Genomic DNA, 15,298 nt, shown 5'->3' with positions numbered 1-15,298 from the left:
CAATACAGGTGTAGAAGCACGGTGGCTAGGAAAAACTCCCTAGAAAGGCCAAAACCTAGGAAGAAACCTAGAGAGGAACCAGGCTATAAGGGGTGGCCAGTCCTCTTCTGGCTGTGCCGGGTGGAGATTATAACAGAACATGGCCAAGATGTCCAAATGTTCATAAATAACCAGCATGGTCAAATAATAGTAATCACAGTGAACAGGTCAGGGTTCCATAGCCGCAGGCAGAACAGTTGAAACTGGAGCAGCAGCACGGCCAGGTGGACTGGGGACAACAAGGAGTCATCATGCCAGGTAGTCCTGAGGCATGGGCCTAGGGCTCAGGTCCTCCGAGAGAGAGAAAGAAAGAAAGAGAGAAAGAGAATTAGAGAGAGCATACTTCAATTCACACAGGACACTGGATAAGACAGGAGAAATACTCCAGATATAACAGACTGACCCTAGCCCCCGCCACATAAATTACTGCAGCATAAATACTGGAGGCGGAGACAGGGTGGGGTCAGGAGAAACTGTGGCCCCATCCGATGATACCCCCGGACAGGGCCAAATAGGCAGGATATAACCCCACCTACTTTGCCAAAGCACAGCCCCCACACCACTAGAGGGATAACTTCAACCACCAACTTACCATCCTGAGACAAGGCCGAGTACAGCCCACAAAGATCTCCGCCATGGCACAACCCAAGGGGGGGCGCCAACCCAGACAGGAAGACCATGTCAGTGACTCAACCCACTCAAGGGATGGCATGGAAGAGCACCAGTAAGCCAGTGACTCAGCCCCTGTAATAGGGTTAGAGGCAGAGAATCCCAGTGGAGAGAGGGGAACCGGACAGGCAGAGACAGCAAGGGTGGTTCGTCACGCCAGTGCCTTTCCGTTCACCTTCACACTCCTGGGCCACACTACACTCAATCATTGAACCTACTGAAGAGATGAGTCTTCAATAAATACTTAAAGGTTGAGACCGAGTCTGCGTCTCTCACATGGGTAGGCAGACCATTCCATAAAAATGGAGCTCTATAGGAGAAAGCCCTGCCACCAGCTGTTTGCTTAGAAATTCTAGGGACAATTAGGAGGCCTGCGTCTTGTGACCATAGCGTACGTGTAGGTATGTACGGCAGGACTAAATCGGAAAGATAGGTAGGAGCAAGCCCATGTAATGCTTTGTAGGTTAGCAGTAAAACCTTGAAATCAGCTCTTGCCTTAACAGGAAGCCAGTGTAGGGAGGGTAGCACTGGAGTAATGTGATCAAATTTTTGGGTTCTAGTCAGGATACTAGCAGCCGTATTTAGCACTAACTGAAGTTTATTTAGTGCTTTATCCGGGTAGCCGGAAAGTAGAGCATTGCAGTAGTCTAACCTAGAAATAACAAAAGCATGGATACATTTTTCAGCATAATTTTTGGACAGAAGATTTCAGATTTTTGCAATGTTACGTAAATGGAAAAAAGCTGTCCATGAAACAGTCTTGATATGTTCGTCAAAAGAGAGATCAGGGTCCAGAGTAATGCCGAGGTCTTTCACAGTTTTGTTTGAGACGACTGTACAACCATCAAGATTAATTGTCAGATTCAACAGAAGATCTCTTTGTTTCTTGGGACCTAGAACAAGCATCTCTGTTTTGTCCGAGTTTAAAAGTAGAACGTTTGCAGCCATACACTTCCTTATGTCTGAAACACAGGCTTCCAGCGAGTGCAATTTTGGGGCTTCACCATGTTTCATTGAAATGTACAGCTGTGTGTCATCTGCATAGCAGTGAAAGTTAACATTATGTTTCCGAATGACACCCCCAAGAGGTAAAATATATAGTGAAAACAATAGTGGTCCTAAAACGGAACCTTGAGGAACACCGAAATTTACAGTTGATTTGTCAGAGGACAAACCATTCACAGAGACAAACTGATATCTTTCCGACAGATAAGATCTAAACCAGGCCAGAACTTGGCCGTGTAGACCAATTTGGGTTTCCAATCTCTCCGAAAGAATGTGGTGATCGATGGTATCAAAAGCAGCACTAAGGTCTAGGAGCACGAGGACAGATGCAGAGCCTCGGTCTGACGCCATTCAAAGGTCATTTACCACCTTCACAAGTGCAGTCTCAGTGCTACGATGGGGTCTAAAACCAGACTGACGCCATTACATACAGATACAACAATACTTAAGTAATGTATGAAGTAATCAGAGTGGTGTGTGATGCAGTGGTGTGTTGTGATGGTCTCAGGCCCTTCTCAGGCCCTTCTCATTTACATGTTGTTGATGGGGGTTGGTCAGCCATTGAGCGGCAGAGGGGAGAGGGGGCAGCTCCTGCAGCGCTCCTGTCAGACCAGGTCATTAACAAAACGATGGGTCGGGGAATAGGGGGCCAAGGTTGATTGGTTTCCTCCAGCCGTCAGCATCGAGTAGACCTAGAGATCACAGCCCTGCCTGCCTGCAGCAGCATCTCCTAGCCCTGCGTGCAGTACTGCAGACCTGCAGACCTGCAGAAAGACAGCTCACTCTCTTTAACATGCCTGTGACTGATGTAGGGTTTGCCTGACTAGCCCATTCCTGCAGACTGCAGTGGACAGACTGGGATTTTTTGTTACGCCCTGATCTATTTTACCTGTCTTTGTGCTTGTCTCCACCCCCCTCCAGGTGTCGCCCATCTTCCCCATTATCCCCTGTGTGCTTATACCTGTGTTTTCTGTCTGTCTGTAGCCAGTTTGTCTTGTTTGTCAAGCTTACCAGCGTTTGTCCTGTCAGCTCCTGGTTTTTCCAAGCCTCTCTTTTTCTCGCCCTCCTGGTTTTTGACACTTGTCTGTCCTGACACTGAACCCGCCCGCCTGACCACTCTGCCTTCCCCTGACCCTGAGCCTACCTTCCGTCCTGTACCTTTGCCTCTGTTGCTGTAATAAACGTTGTTACTTCGACACCGTCTGCATCTGGGTCTTCCCTTATCCTGATATTTTCTTAAAGTAAAAAAAATTAAAAGTTACCTTTATTTAACTAGGTAAGTCAGTTAAGAACAAATTCTTATTTACAATGACAGCCTACACCAGCCAAACCCAGACGACACTGGGCCAATTGTGCTCCGCTCTATGGGACTCCCAATCCCGGCCAGTTGTGATACAGCCTGGATTCGAACCAGGTTGTCTGTAGTGCTGCCTCTAGAACTGAGACCGCTGCACCACTCGGGAGCCCGACAGCATAGCATAAAACAGCATGGCATTACCTTGATCCTTAGCTTGGGCCTAAAAATAGGTCTCTAGGCCCTGGTCTGTGTGTCTGCTGAGATCCCCTGTCTGATAATAATGACAGGCAGCTTGGCTAATCCGGACGGCTGGGCTGGGGCCTGCTGTTCACCATCTCTGGGAATAGTCCCAGGGTGCACAGGGAACACAACCAGAATTCTATGGTTTTTACTGCACATATTTTCAGTTGTGTTTCCTCCAACACAAACAGTATATTTTGAAAAGAGTATTCAACATTCTACTGTCATGGACCCTGTGAATGCTGCAGGTAGGATTGAGAGGGAAACCGGTATACCCCTTGAGAGAAATGAGAAGTTACCCAAAATACCAAGACATCTCTCCCACATGTCTAATGCGTGATGGTTGTTGGTTTTCTCCTGGTTCTGGAAGGAGGACAGAGAAACAACTACCAGGGTTTCTGATACTGTATCTTAACTATCTCTGCGTGGGGTGGAGAGACAGACAAACCCTGAGGTTGACCCAAGTTTTCCTCAAAGGTCAGGTCTGGGATTGAGTTTGGTTGGGTAGTGTTTGTGAGAGGAGGAGAGGGGGGGCGGGTAGGGGCTCTCTCATGCGTGCATGGATGCAATTCTGCTGTGCATCCATCTTTGCTGTCTCTTCTTCTGTGAATGTCAAACCCAGAGGCTCTGACACTCCTACTCCCCTGCCCTCCTACTCCCCTGCCCCCACTCCACCCTCTAGCCTCCACAATACCTGATGAACAAGTTCCCCCTGCCCTCGGGCACCCATGATGCCTTTAATGATGTTACCTCAAATGTCAAATGCAGGGGTATTGTTGTGTGTGTTGGGTGGGGGGTGAGGCTTCTTCAATACCGCCAGCACACCCTAACCCCCAACATTTGAATAATCAAATGCATTAATGTGTAAAAATGCCACTTAACACAGTATGCTCATCAGTAGACAGGATCTAGATCCTGATAGACAGATAGACAGATAGACAAAGGCTCTTGTTGTGGTCTGGGGGTGGGTATCAATGACATATCACCAATCACCCAGCCTCACACAACACATAGGACACACTCACACACAGACAGGTTCAGATGTACAGTATACTCGCAGCACCCACTGACAGGTAGTCATGGTAACAGCCACACAGACACCACACAGTGATTGCTAATGCACGATATAATAGCTAATGTGTCCTGTCCTGGGGGTGAAGTGGTGTTAACCCCTGATCAACCCTAGGTCAACCTCTTATGGGCCACATAGAATTCATTACGTTTCTCCCTCTTCGTCATCAGCAACATCAGGCCTGGCAATTTCACAGCCGCGACAATAACAAAGAGAGAAGCAGAGGGGGAGAGGCAAGAGACTACAGAAATCAACACTCCCTTTAGGAAATAGAATGGCTTTTCATTGTAATATATTAGACTCACTGACGCTAGTGATGGACAATCATTGTATCATGCCGGTCTGCTGATTGGTTATGTGTTAATGATCCAGCTGAAGTCCCTCCCTCCCCCAGCCAGTCAGCCAGCCAGCCAGCCAGCTGGTAGGCCCAGCCTCCAACAGACAGCATGGTGGTGGCACTGTGTTTTACTCACTGTGGCCGCCACAGCAATACACAGCCCACCAAGCGCCAATTAAGCTGTTAATGGATAACTTCATAAAGACTGGAACCGGAGGGAGAGAGAAGAAAAATGACCCAAACCGCAACAGATTTCCAGCACCTATAATTAATAGTTACGCGATTTAAGTGTAATTCAAACGTTTCCCGCTTCAACATTCAGCCTCCCTCGCCTCCCTCCGATCACCTTTTCTCACTTCCCTAACGTGCTAGAGAATTATAGCACTTCTGTTCGTGTGTGTGTCTTGTTGTTGGCACCCATGATAAAAGACCACAGTGTGAGAAGTGGGACTAAGGTCGAATTAGTCTGTGAGGAACACTTCATGATTGAAATGTTTGTCTTTGACCCCTTATTTCGGGTGTGGACCCATAGATAACGTGTGTGTGTGTTTTCTGTGTACCGTGTGTATGTACTGTGGGTGTCTGTGTTTTTGTGTCTCTGTATGTTGCAAGCATATGTGTGTGTGTAGCAGGGCAGGCAGTGTGGCAGGGGCAGGTGAATGATAGCATACTCTAATTACAGAGGTGGTGGCTCCTGTGCAGTCCTGCTAACGAGCCGACTCGTCAGGGATTCCATTGTGCCGGGCGCAGTGGGGAGGACACAGAAAAACAGCTCTAATTGGTGGGGGGCTATTTATAAACAAAGCACCTCTTTTCAAGGTTAGTGGGTTAAGTCTCTGCAATCCTCTATGGGGGACAGCCAAGATTGGTGGAAACAAACAAACTGCTGCCAACACAACCTCAGCCCGCCCATCTCTCTGGGGCACATACACACACACAATCACACACACAGTGTACACACAGCGTACACACAATCACGACAAATCCCACCCCCACACTCAGACACAGACACATACAGAGCAAGTCCATATCACCTCTAACACGGTCTTAGACCTCTTGTTGACACCTTTTTAGCTCCGAGAGAGAGAGAGAGAGAGCGAGAGAGAGAGAGAGTTATATATTTCCGATGTAATCCTCCTATGCCCCAGAGTTTAATGTTTTATGTTTACTGTTCCAATATTGTATATTCTGTATGAGGAGAGAGAGAGAGCGAGAGAAGGGGGGATGGAGAGAGAGAGAAGAGGGGATGGAGAGAAAGAGGGAGGGATTTATGTGTACATAGAGCAGTGATTCTTATTTTACAGTTCTGTTTCAGCTGGTATTTACCTCGTATCGACAGATACATACTAGTGGAAAAACTAGTGGAAAGTAGAAAATGTAAATCTCAATTCAAATTCAAATCATTAACTGATTGGAATATTGACCCAAGTTATTGTCAACCCTACTGATGTTGAGTGGCTGCTGACCCTCGTGGAGAAAGTCCATAAAGTTGGATGGATGGTTTTCTCCAGTCAGAGGATTGCTGCTGAGCTGCCCGAGAGGAGGATAATTATGATTGGAGTGATCCTGGGAACATCAAAGGTCTGTCTATGTGCTCTGCAGCAGTCTAGAGGAGAGAAAGACAGTTTGTCTGTCTCTCAATGTCACTCAGGACATCTATCTAACATCTATTCACAACACGGACAGATTAAACAACACTGTCGAGGATCTGTTTGGATGTGGGAGGACTTTGAACTGACACTCTGAGAAACTACAACTGCATAAGACAACACAACAATACACGAAAATACACATACACATAAAAAAAACAGGGTACAAACACACTCACGTGCATTAACATGAAAAGCATGCACACACACAGAGACAGATCCACAATCACCAGAGACAAAAAGCATGGACAAAGCCTCAACAGAACAGAGCCCTCTATCTGACGCCCCACATGAAATGTCCCCCAACATCTTTTTGTGTTATTTTTTTAATCTACTAACCCCCTTTTTGGACCCCATCCCCCTTTAACCCCCCCCCCCCCCCCCCCCAGCTCCCCTCTCTCTCTCTCTCTCTCTCTTTCTCTCTCTCTCTCTTTCTCCCACCCTCTTTCATTTCCATGTCTCCCGTCCGTGTCTGGCTGGCACAGCTTTTTTTCGGTCGGGGGGGGGGGGGGGGGATGGGGGGGGGGATGGGGGGGGAATGGGGGGCCCTTCTTTTGTTTTCTGTCACAACACGCGTTTCATGGGGAGGCCTGGCTTCTGACCCCGCCAAGCTCACACTGCGCCGGGCCTGGGAGCTCCGAGGGAAAGGCCCATCTGTGGCATCCATCAGGGCCGTGCTCTCCTGCTGAGGTACTGTCAGAACCCAGACCCCCACACCCCGTCACAGGGAGAGGGGCCAGGCCTGCAGGGGAAACAGGGGAGGAGGAGAGGAGGGGGTGGAGGAGGTTGAGGGGTGAACAGAAGGGGCGAAAAAACAGACTAAAGGCACATAGGGCCCTTCTAAATTCCAAGTAGGGTGAAGGGGCGGGAGGGACTGTGTGTGTGTGTGTGTGTGTGTGTGTGTGTGTGTGTGTGTGTGTGTGTGTGTGTGTGTGTGTGTGTGTGTGTGTGTGTGTGTGTGTGTGTGTGTGTGTGTGTGTGTGTGTGTGTGTGTGTGTGTGTGTGCGTATGCGTGTGTGTGTGTGTGTGTTCTGTGTGTGTATGTGTGTGTGTGCGTGTGCGTGTGTGTGTGTGTTCTGTGTGTGTGGTGGTGGAGGGTTAATCGGAGTAGAGAGCAGAAACACTCCAACACCATAGACCCTAACATTGTTACTGTGAGAGCATGGTAGATTGACCACTTTCAGCTGCTACCAGACAGTAAAACAGGGATTAAGTAGCCGACACAGTCAGCAAGGTAAATGTGCTCATCAATGCATCTCCACCTCCAATGATTAGTAGCTCAATTATCAAACAAAACATTCTATAATGCATAACGTGAAGATATTATTGTGTAGATAAAACTATTCATCTGACTTTGGGAGGACATGGAGGAGAGAGTATCAGTAGTGTGGAATAGCATGACTGCAGGTAGGAGTGGGGCTGGTGAGGGTGTAGGAGACAGTGAGGATGGAGAGGGTGTAGGAGACAGTGGGGCTGGTAAAGGTGTAGGAGACAGTGAGGCTGGTGAGGGTGTAGGAGACAGTGAGGCTGGTGAGGGTGGAGGAGACAGTGAGGATGGAGAGGGTGTAGGAGACAGTGAGGATGGAGAGGGTGTAGGAGACAGTGAGGATGGAGAGGGTGTAGGAGACAGTGAGGATGGAGAGGGTGTAGGAGACAGTGAGGATGGAGAGGGTGTAGGAGACAGTGAGGATGGAGAGGGTGTAGGAGACAGTGAGGATGGAGAGGGTGTAGGAGACAGTGAGGATGGAGAGGGTGTAGGAGACAGTGAGGATGGAGAAGGTGTAGGAGACAGTGAGGATGGAGAAGGTGTAGGAGACAGTGAGGATGGAGAGGGTGTAGGAGACAGTGAGGATGGAGAGGGTGTAGGAGACAGTGAGGATGGAGAGAGTGTAGGAGACAGTGAGGATGGAGAGGGTATAGGAGACAGTGAGGATGGAGAGGGTGTAGGAGACAGTGAGGATGGAGAGGGTGTAGGAGACAGTGAGGATGGAGAGGGTGTAGGAGACAGTGAGGATGGAGAAGGTGTAGGAGACAGTGAGGATGGAGAGGGTGTAGGAGACAGTGAGGATGGAGAGGGTGTAGGAGACAGTGAGGATGGAGAGGGTGTAGGAGACAGTGAGGATGGAGAGGGTGTAGGAGACAGTGAGGATGGAGAGGGTGTAGGAGACAGTGAGGATGGAGAAGGTGTAGGAGACAGTGAGGATGGAGAGGGTGTAGGAGACAGTGAGGATGGAGAGGGTGTAGGAGACAGTGGGGCTGGTAAAGGTGTAGGAGACAGTGAGGCTGGTGAGGGTGTAGGAGACAGTGAGGCTGTTGAGGGTGGAGGAGACAGTGAGGATGGAGAGGGTGTAGGAGACAGTGAGGATGGAGAGTGTGTAGGAGACAGTGAGGATGGAGAGGGTATAGGAGACAGTGAGGATGGAGAGGGTGTAGGAGACAGTGAGGATGGAGAGGGTGTAGGAGACAGTGAGGATGGAGAGGGTGTAGGAGACAGTGAGGATGGAGAAGGTGTAGGAGACAGTGAGGATGGAGAGGGTGTAGGAGACAGTGAGGATGGAGAGGGTGTAGGAGACAGTGAGGATGGAGAGGGTGTAGGAGACAGGAGATGTTTCCTTTGTTTCTCCTGTCTCAGCGAAGACTCTGTTATGTTGCACACGTACCTGAGGCACTAGCAGAAGGCAGAAGTGGATGTGTTTGAAGGTCAGATTAAATAAAAATACTTCACTGCAAGTATGACATTCAGGGTGTGCGCTAGATAAATGCAGAGCTCTCATGCCAGCTCTCTGAGGATGATTGATTGATTTGTTAGATGTCATGAGCAGGCTGGGCAGGTAGAGAGGGAGATGGAGAGGAGGATATGAGTACTACGGGATGGAGAAGAGAGAAAGAGCAGAGAGATAGGTAGAAGGGGGAGGGAATTTACACACACACATACTCCCACACCACACACACACACACACACACACACACACACACACACACACACACACACACCACACACACACACACACACACACACACACACACACACACACACAGCTGGGCAAAGCAGGCAGGCAGCTCTGGCCTGGTTCTGGTCAGTTGCCCGTGGCCGCGGCGGGAGGGAGCGGGAGGGAGCGGGAGGCAGCTGTCAGCCCGTGACGGATTGATACGGACACCCCCACCCCTCCCCCTGCCTTCCCCCTCATCCCCCTCTTCTCCATCCGCCTCTCCAGCAGCCAGCCTGCCCATGCCTGGCGGGCATGTTTCAGAGTGGATGGTTTGAGGAGGGATGAAGGCGGCTCGGCTTCCATCTTGACTGTGGCCTGTATTAGAACATAGCGTTCTGTCACCCTCACTCACCCACACTGCTCTGTTCATATATCTGTTAGCAACGCTCCCTCTATCACTTCATCTAGAACGATGAGAGCAATGTGGTAGTGGTCCCTCTGTGCATGCTAGCCTGCCCTATGTAGAGTGGATATCTTACTCGCCATGAGGCGCTGTACCTTAAGACCACCTGGCATGTTAGGGTTAGGGACTATACAAAAGCACTGTTGGTTTTTTAATCTTTAAAAAATAAGGAACTTTACAGGACAGTAGCAACAAGAAGTGGGAAGATTCTGTATGTTTGATATTAGTTACATAAATGACTCCCTCCCTCCCTCTGACCAGTGTGAAGTGTAATTGAAGGAGCAGTCTTCACATGGCCCACAGGCGTGGAGGGGACATTGTGTTCGCTGTGGCGGCAAATTACCCTCCCTACTCGCTCCTCAGAGCCCTCCTCTCCTCTCCTCTCCTCTCCTCTCCTCTCCTCTCCTCTCCTCTCCTCTCCTCTCCTCTCCTCTCCTCTCCTCTCCTCTCCTCTCCTCTCCTCTCCTCTCCTCTCCTCTCCTTGCACCATCACCTACGTCACCCTGCTGTCACTCTCCTTAGCTTTTATTTCCCCGTCTTTTCAAGGAACCTTTCTTTATGTGGACTCTGTCCCAAATGTCTTGTCCTGGACACTGCTTCATGTTTCAATGATGGAAAAAATGTTTTTACACACGTTGAACCCATAGCCAGTCAATCAATCTGTCAGTCGGTCAGTTAGTCAGCCGGTCAGTTAGTCAGTCATTCACTGAACCAATCTGTCAGTCTAGCATTCTAGATGAAGGTTCGTTATTTCTCAATAAGACACAGAGAAAGACGAGGAGAGAGAGTGAGGATGCAGATGCACTCTCTCGGGCCACTGGAAGTGACAGTATCTCTACGATAGGTAGTGAGAGCAGAGCAGTCACAACAGAGAGGGAATTGAGCTGCCTTGAAAGGGAATTGAGCTGGAGAGAGAGTGAAAAACAGAGGGAATTGAGCTGGAGAGAGTGAGTAAGAGAGAGGGTGATGGAGAGGGGAGGAGACAGAGGGCGAGAGAGAAAAGGCAAAAACGAGAGATAGAGTGTTATTCAGGCAGAGAGGAGGAGCGCATGCTTCATTAAGTGAGGAAGTAATCCTGGCTAATTAAGCCTCTCCATGACAGCACTGTCAGGGATGACTGATCCTTCAAATGGCACCTCCCTCTCCTGACTGACAGCCAGCCAGCACACACACACTCACCGCTTTGAAGGGGAGAATATTCTTAAATATTCTTGCTCTTTTTTCTCCCTCCGCTCTGTGCATGCATCTTATCCCTAATTCAAGATGTTTTTGTTTGTATTTGTATCCTATTATAATTTTGTTTGTGTTAGAGAAAGTGAAGGAGTTTTTCTGTGTGTGTGTGTGTGTGTTTCTGCGTGTGTGTGTTTGTGTGTGTGTGTGTTTCTGCGTTTGTGTGTTTGTGTGTGTGTGTGTGTTTCTGTGTGTTTGTGTGTGTTTGTGTGTGTGTGTGTTTCTGCGTATGTGTGTTTGTGTGTGTGTGTGTGTGTGTGTGTGTGTGTGTGTGTGTGTGTGTGTGTGTGTGTGTGTGTGTGTGTGTGTGTGTGTGTGTGTGTGTGTGTGTGTGTGTGTGTGTGTGTGTGTGTTTCTGCATGTGTGTGTTTGTGTGAGCACCTAGTAATTGCTGCTACTAGAGGAAAATCTCAGTGACTGGAAAGTACAGCCAATTGATTGCTTGACTAATTAATCAGGTGTATTGGCTACATGTGGATCCAGAACTATTGAGTGGAGGGCCCTTTATGAGGACCTAATGATTCCTCCGGCCCGTAGGGTCATGACCTTTCCCCATATGTCCTTTCAAACTAATTTGAATAGGTTGTATAGTGTGCCGTGTTACAGTAAAGTAGTAAGTCTGTGACTACTTATTATGATAGACTTTTGTATATGGTCTGTTTTGACCAGCAGGCAACCACTCTACAACCCAGGTAGGACTATATGTTGTCAGCTCCACCATTCACAGAAGAGCCGTGTTCACAGTTGTTTCTCCCAGCAGGTAGAGACCAGAGAGGCCAGATCTGATCTGAGACCAGAGAGGCCCAGAGGATGACCCAGAAGTCCTGACCAGGCTGTCTGAGAGGAGCAGCGCGCCAGCCGTAAGGGCTGACATCGATCTCTGCTCCACCCTGCCCTGCCCAGCCCCCCCCCCCCCCCCCCCCCCTCTCTCTCTCTCTCTCTCGCTGTCTCTCTCTCTGTCTCTGTCTCTCTCTCTCTCTCTCTCTCTCTCTCTCTCTCTCTCTCTCGCAATCTCTCTCTCTCTCTCTCTCTCTACTGTGTCTCCGGTCAGGCCAGGGGAGGACTGCCTTCTCGTAAACATGCCTATAAAAGTCCTGCTTGCATTGCCAGAGAGAGATGACAGCCCAGCTCAGTCCCAACCCCATAGTATCACCCTCAAGCTCACGTGAGCACAGAGATGCCAGGCTATCTGGGGGACATCGCATTCTGCTCCAGAGTGTCACAATAGGTGTGTGTGGGTGTGCAAGAGAGAGAGTGTGTATGAAATATAGAGGCTGAGTGAGTGTGTGTGTGTTAAGTATGTGTGTGTGCTTCTGTGTTGGTTCTTTGTTTATATGCTTCTCTGAATGTTCAGTATGGGTTGGGTGAGCAGTGATACTGTGTGTATAAAGGTTAGAAATATATACACAAACTTTTGTTTGTGACTCGCAAAATATGTACACTATGTTGTTTTTACATTTTATAGAAGCATTATGTTTGTGCAAAGGAGCTTGTGGGACTGACACTGTGTGTGTGTCTGACGTTATATGTATGTACAGAGCATTCAGAAAGTATTCAGACCCCTTGACTTTTTCCACATTGTTACAGTACAACCTTGTTCTAAAATGGATTAAACAGTTTTTTTCCCTCATCAATCTACACACAATACTCCATAATGACAAAGAAAAGTCAGGTTCTTAGAAATTCTTGCGAATTTATACAAAATTAATTACTGAAATATCACATTTACATAAGTATTCAGACCTTTTACTCAGTACTTTGTTGAAGCACCTTTGGTAGCGATACAGCCTCGAGTCTTCTTGGGTATGACGCTACAAGATTGATACACCTGTATTTGGGGAGTTTCTCCCATTCTTCTCTGCAGATCCTCTCAAGATCTGGCAGGTTGGATGGGAGGTGTCGCTGCACAGCTATTTTCAGGTCTCTTCAGAGATGTTTGATTGGGTTCAAGTCCAGGCTCTGGCTGGGCCATGCAAGGACATTCAGAGACTTGTCCCAATGCCACTCCTGTGTTGTCTTGGCTGTGTGCTTAGGGTCGTTGTCCTGCTGGAAGGTGAACCTTCGCCCCAGTCTAAGGTCCTGAGCACTCTGGAGCAGGTTTTCATCAAGGATCTCTCTGTACTTTGCTCCGTTAATCTTTCCCTCGATCCTGACTAGTACCTCAGTCCCTGCTGCTGAAAAACATTTCCACAGCATGATGCTGTCACCACCTTGCTTCACTGTAGGGATGGTGCCAGGTTTCCTCCAGACGGGACGCTTGGCATTCAGGCCAATGTGTTCGATCTTGGATTCATCAGACTAGAGAATCTTGTTTCTCATTGTCTGAGAGTCTATAGGTGCCTTTTGGCAAACTCCAAGCGGGCTGTCATTTGCCTTTTACTGAGGAGTGGCTTCCATCTGGCCACTCTACCATAAAGGCCTGATTAGTGGAGATGGTTGTCCTTCTGGAAGGTTCTCTCATCTCCGCTGAGGAACTCTGGAGCTCTGTCAGAGTGACCATCGGGTTCTTGGTCAGCTCCCTGATCAAGGCCCTTCTCCCCCAATTGCTCATTTTGAGATTCTTGGTGGTTCCAAACGTCTTCCGTTTAAGAATGATGGATGCCACTGTGTTCTTTGGGACCTTCAATGCTGCAGAAATGTGTTGGTACCCTTCCCCAGATCTGTGCCTCGATACAATCCTGTCTCGGAGCTCTACGGACAATTCCTTCAACCTCATGGCTTGGTTTTTGCTCTGACATGCACTGTCAACTGTGGGACCTTATATAGACAGGTGTGAGCCTTTCCAAATCATGTCCAATCAATAGAATTTACCACAGGTGGACTCCAATCAAGTTGTAGAAACATCTCAAGGATGATCAATTGAAACGGGATGCACCTGAGCTCAATTTCGAGTGTCATAGCAAAGGGTATGAATACTTATCTAAATATGGTATTTCTGTTTTTTAATTTGAATAAATTAGTACCAATTCCTAAAAACCTGTTTTCGCTTTGTCATTATGGGTTATTGTGTGTAGATTGATGAGGAAAAAAATATATTTTACCCATTATAGAATAAGGCTGTAACGTAACAAAATGTGGGAAAAGTCAAGGGGTCTGAATACTTTCTGAAGGCACTGTATGTGTGTGTGTGTTTCTCCTTTACTCAGCTCCATGGGGGATTTTTAATGGGTGGCTGCATTAACACAGCCGGGCTTTAATAGCCCCTTTCAACAACAAAAAATACAGAGAATGCCAGCGACTGATTTAGCAGCGAGAGGCCTCTCCATCACATGTAGGGTGGGAGGGGAAGGAACACTGGCCTCGCTGCCCACCTCCACTCTCTCAGCTGAAACACCCAGAAGGGTTAGGGGCAGACAGCAGACAGAGAAGGAGGGGCGTAGGACTGAAGGAGAAGTGCCAGGCTTAGTTAACACATCCTCATGACTGGCAGGACACTAAGTGGCAGAACAGAAAAGAACAGAGCAGTGGTGTGTTCATTAATGCACACCATACCAAACGGTAGCAAAGTGTTTTGCAACAAAAATGTGTCTTTCTTATTGGACAAGTTTAGCTTAGTCCCACTCCGTTTCGGCCCGTTTGCGGCCGTTTGGCTCCATTAAATACACCCCAGCTGGCTGTGAAGTGATGTGGCCTGTATGGTGTGGCTGTACTGGACAACACTGCCTTTCTCTCCTGTTCAATCGTATAAGCTCCTTCTCTTTCAGTAAGCTCTGTGGTCCCCGAGGGCGGCTGGTCTGGTGTTAAAGCATTAAGACCCAGACCATTAAAGAGGACTCACTGGGGCTAGCTCACTAAAGATAATGCTACATTCCTAGTGATTACAGTGTGGGGTCAGTGGGCTGGAGACATCCACACTGATTTTCACCTCTCAAAGTATTGTATTTATTATGGATCCCCATTAGCTGCTGCCAAGGCAAAGTGTGTGTTGGATGTTTTTTTTCTTTATTTAGACACAATATCAGCACCATCTACCCTATGATGACCAGAGCATGTTACTATCACTCTAATTATCAAACTAATGAGGACCATTTCTATTACCATAATGCATACCACACAATGATTGCCTGTTGATGATGATGATGATGATTCTACCCTGAATGATCTTAGAGGACGAAGGACCATGTCATGTCTGTGTCAGTATATCTATGGGAGCTGCATTACGTAGCCTTTCCTCTTCCAGCACTATGCTGTAGCTTCAGCTCCCAGTGAGGCAGCATGTGTGGTTTGTCAGAGTGTGTGTGCGTGCAGGCGTGCGTGAGTGACCTCACAGAGCCATATTTAAACTACAGTCACAAGACGCCAGTGTTGGGTTAGCGTAGCGATGAGCTCCTGTTCCCAGAATAGCCCCTAGGAGCCCGGTCGGCCCC

The sequence above is a fragment of the Salmo salar genome, chromosome 20, assembly GCF_965601325.2.
Source record: "Salmo salar chromosome 20, fSalSal1, whole genome shotgun sequence".
Lineage (NCBI taxonomy): Eukaryota > Metazoa > Chordata > Actinopteri > Salmoniformes > Salmonidae > Salmo > Salmo salar.
Note: the sequence above shows the minus strand (reverse complement) of the source record.